This window comes from Labrus mixtus, chromosome 4 (genome assembly GCF_963584025.1).
Source record: "Labrus mixtus chromosome 4, fLabMix1.1, whole genome shotgun sequence".
NCBI classification, from domain to species: Eukaryota; Metazoa; Chordata; class Actinopteri; order Labriformes; family Labridae; genus Labrus; species Labrus mixtus.
Window position 1 is genome coordinate 29,646,123 of NC_083615.1, and position 5,000 is coordinate 29,651,122.

General features: G+C 38.3%; 1 protein-coding gene across 1 annotated transcript in view; it reads right to left on the reverse strand.

Annotated features, from left to right (window-relative positions):
- Positions 1-5,000, reverse strand: part of tead1a (TEA domain family member 1a) — a 43,976-nt gene that overhangs the window by 21,370 nt on the left and 17,606 nt on the right. The window lies entirely within an intron of this gene.

Genomic DNA, 5,000 nt, shown 5'->3' on the forward strand with positions numbered 1-5,000 from the left:
CAAGTCAATACTGTAAGGTGAGGGTCCAATGTGTGGTGGATGGATCACTCTAAGAGAAACAGAAGGATGGAGACGGATAACTTTACTGTCATCCACATTGTTCTGCTACACAACAAACAACACTTCCTTGTTACTCATCACATGTCCCGTCGTTAGCCAATCAGAGGTCAGGATGATTAAACTCAAGGCAAACATGACAAACACAGGTAGATTCAATATAATTTGGTCACAGTTACTAGGTGCTACTGCAAACATTAAAACATGTAAATATATCAATATTAACTTAATATATAATAATAATATAATAATAATAATATAAACTCAAATATGTAAATAGTTCACTGTATAAATGTTAACTTATTTTTAACTTAAACTTAAATACATGAATTAACTCAGATATATGAATTTACTTCACTTTTAAATCTTACAAAACCAACACTGAAATCCAGTGGACAAACAGCTACAACCTGCCCGCCTACAGTCACATCAGTCACGCCCCTGTTCAAAATTGACCCCACACAGTGTGTGTACCAATAACAACATGAGCTACTCAGACTAAAAACAGTTTTGTACCAGATTATAGAAATGTCAATTTCTGCAGTGAAAATGGACATTTTAACATGTGTGTTTTAATGGGACTTTCAATCAGCCTCAAGTGGACACACGAGGAACAGCAGATTTTTTCCACTTCCGCATTGGCTTCATTTTTAGACATATGAGGCTGCTGCTGCTTTATAATTAAACATTACATCTGCAACAGTTTAATATTGGTGTGATTTCACATAAGCTTTGAAGATGCACTAGAGACACAGCGCGTAAACACACAGCGGGAGCTTCACATACACAAACTCAGAGATGCACAAACATACACAACACTGTTCTGTGCTGCTGGCCCCGACATCAAACAATACCACCATCTTCCACCCAGTTGGTCTACCTCTGACGGCGGATAAGGGGACAGAACGACTCCGCCCCACCATTCAGCCTCCATGCGTTTAAACATTAGAGAAGAGGCATAAATATCCTATCTTTTTTCCCCTCTTTCTTCTTTCTTGTCTGAACTTTTCTACTATATTGCACACTATAAAATGCACAACTAGCTGTTTAGTTGCATATTCAAGTGTGTTTTTGCCAGTGGGGGCTCATGTATGTATCCAGAGCTGCTGAGCTCACTTGTAAGGTCTGATATATTCACTCATCAGAAACATCTTATGCAGATTTATCGGCCTCTTCTTGTAGTGCAAGCCTTAGCTAGATATTTTAAAGAGATGTGTGTGAAAAGGCAAATGCCTCAATCTGTTAAATACAACATTTAACAGACTAGACCAGCACCTTGGAACAAAGTCTGTCTTATGTCCAATTGAGTTAATTTCTCAACAGGGCAGGTCACAGAGCGAGAGAGTGGAAGTGTCGATGAAGTCAATAATGTTGCAAGGGGTTTAACAGCTACTTACTTTTTTTCTTTCTGCCTGTTTCTCGACACAAATACAACATATATACGGCAGAGTATTCCTCTATGCATATTCTATACACACCTCATCTAAACCAAACAGAGACTTTCCAGTATGTTGTCATTTTCAAAATCTCCTGTTTTATGTGCTGCATGTTTGACCTTAAGACCTTACAAGCTGATGAAGAATGTTATACAAAACTATTTAGAGGACATTTTATATCACTGAACGGAAATATTGATGTTTTTTACGCTGCTGCTAGAGTCCTCTCTAAGTTCAAGGAAGGGATCACATCACTCCAGTTCTGAGGTCTTTACAAGTCCAAGTCTGTCAGAGAATAGATTTTAAAATACTGCTGTTGGTTTAGTGACCTTCTGATCAACCATGAACCATCCTGACACCTCAGGTCGACAGGTCTGTTTTCTTTCAGAGTCAGAACCAAACATGGAGAAGAAGCATTCATTGTCTATGCTGCGTATATCTGGAAGGAACTCCCAGAAAACTGCAGGTTTTCTGAAACACAAAGTTCTTTCAAATCAAGGTTGAAGCTTCACCTGTTCACAGCTGCCTTTCAATAAAGAGATTTGACTTTATTTTTATACAGCTCTTTTTATATCTTTTTTTTTTTGACTGTCTGGATGAATGCCTCAGTCGGCTACATCTTCCATTTATTCACACCTTTGTTTTAATTTTGAAGAGTTGCTTCATTCATATGGTTATTTCATTTCAACAAACATGTTTTCAACATAAGATCTTGAATGAATCAAAAAAGAAACTACCCCCAAGAAAAAAGCAGCAACATCTTTAATTTTTTATATCTTTTTAGTCATTTTTTCTTCTCTTTGATATGAAAGGTTTGGTTTGAATGATTTTTAAATGTCCTCTTTTATTGTGTTTTTCTGCCCTCTGTCATGATGCTTTTCATGTCGTGTGTGAAGCACTTTGAATTGCCTTGTCGCTGAAATGTGCGACATAATCTGACAACTATTATGGTACTAGACAGAAATATTTTACTTTTACTCTTCTGAAGATATTTGGGAGATATTTGCAGTCTGTTGGCCTTTTCATACTGCATTCCCATTAAAGTGCCATAAATAAGCTCAGCCCTCATGTCCGTACATTCATATTGATTCCGTGTAAGCATAGCATTTGTGTCCCAGTTTGTAAATTCACATCGCATTTTGCATTGTGGAATCACAGCACAGTGGGAACTCCACTTACACACACTCAGACATGTACACATACACAGCCCTGCAACCCCCCGCTGGCTCGGCTGATCCCGTCTTGCCCCCGCTCTGTACCTTCAGAAGATGGTACAGAGCAGGGTCTATTCTTCCCCCCAACGGTGATGGTAAATGGACTCGAGCTTGCATAGCACTTTTCTAGTCTTCTTACTACTCAAAGTGCTCTTGCACCACAGTTCACACCGACACATTCACACAGTAAAGGTGAAGCTGCTGTGTAAAGTATCCATCAGTAGTAACTGATCCCTTCATACACATTCATACGGCAGCCATGAAGCAGCAGAAGCAGCTTGGGGTTAAGTGTCTTGCCCATGGACACATCGGACATGTAGCTGCAGGAACTGGGGATCGAACCCCTGACCTCTTGGCTGAGATGGTTACTCTTCCACTGAGAAACAGTCGCCCCATTATGCCTCTGCACATGATGGTGAAAAGCAGCAGACTTAAATATCAAGCTTTGAAAGGGCATTCTGAATAGGGCTATAGTGTCATTGTTACAGCTTACACCTCCTCTTTGTCATTTATTGTATGATGTAGCCTTCACTAATGCATATGTTCTGAACATGTCCCTCTTCCACAGCTTAAAAGACAGGGAAAGAATCAATACCAATTAGGTGATTTTATCCTCCTAGTAGATCCATCTGGAGGGGACAACGACATTACTACTGCTGTACCTTTGTAAAGGGTAATAGTCCTGATCACCTTTCATTCCCTCTCCCTGTAATACACAGCAATTTATCATTTTTTGATGCTTCTCTGCCAGTAAATTAATCCAAGCACTCTAAGCACTCAATTCCTTATTCTTTTCTATTGCAGCCCATTTTCAGCAGACAGTGGTTGTTTCTTTAAGATCCTCATGGGTCACCTATTTCGCAGGTATAGCCTCTTTTTATTCTGTGTCAGAACACTTATCGGCCACTCAATTTACCTTTAAAGTTTCAGAAAATCCTCTTAATGACACCAAGTTTTGTTTGGAATAGTGAAGAAAATATTTAACTTATCTCAAGGTTGTGTGCATAGAGAAATGTTCCTGCAAAAGACTGTGGAAGGATGAAACAGAATTCATGGGTCAAAATGTGAAACAAAGAGACAGAAAGATAAATAGCTGTTTCATAATTCTGCTTTGCACAGATGTTTTACTAACCATTAAAACCCCCTGGTCGCTGCGCCAAATGCTGCTCATCCCTTCTCGCCATTTTGTCTTTCCTGCTCTGCCTTGGAAAACAGACGCTGTCTAACTCAATTAGGTCACAGTGATAAACGTGTCAACAACTAGGACACAAAGTAAACAGGGTACGCAAACAGTGCTGAACATGTCGCCAAGGCAGAGAACAGAATGAGACTGATTGATTGGTGAATAATCAATAACTCAAAGCATGTCAGTGTTAAGGTTTCTGTGACTTCACTATGTGTGTCCAAAAAAACACTTTCCTATAGAGGTAGATGAAGAAAGTATGAGAGCCCCTTTTGTATGATGTCGTTCATTGTTTGTACATATTACATTTTCTTCTCCTTTTTTTAAGTTTTCTTTTCTTCTCTTTTTTATTTTATTTTCCACGTCTGAAATAAACTGAACTACACTACACTAAACATATCATTGAATCATTTTATCATTGAAAACATTAAAACAATAGTGAGCTTCCAAATTTCCAACAGTTTTAGAAAGACCCCTTTTCTTCTTGACAAAGAACATTGTGCTGCAACAAACTGGAATCTGCACACTCACAACATATCATCACTTCATTTAGACATTTTTAAGGATTCAGTTTTTTTTGTTGTTCTTGAGAACGGCTGCCTTTGGTTGCTGCTGGAGACGTAGATGGTAGGATTGTCCAGAGTGAACCTAAAAAGGTTGACTTGTGTTAAACAGCACTAAAACATTCCTTGGAGCTAATTGGAGAATGCATAGTTTGATAATAATTATAAAAGTTTTCCCCTCAAAGCAGCACCATTTTTATTTTTATTTCACAAAGTACCTTCTCCAATTTTTTTTAGCTTATATATATTTCTTAATGTTTTACAGCTTTATGGACGAGTTTGCTGTAAATGTATCTGAATGCATTTGGGATTCAACTGGTGATCTTTTTGTCAGATGCTAAAGTGGAGGTGCTTTTGTCAACTTGCTTTTCAGCCATATATTGTCCATTGAAAACAGAGTCTTTAAGATGTGTGGATGGAAAAAAATACCACAAGTATGATGACTAGGATTTGATTCTATAGTCAGAGGTCTAACTGTGAAGTAGTACCATAAAGAAATCACTAGAGTACACTGTGCATTCAGAGAGAGGGAGAAAAAAATAAAGTG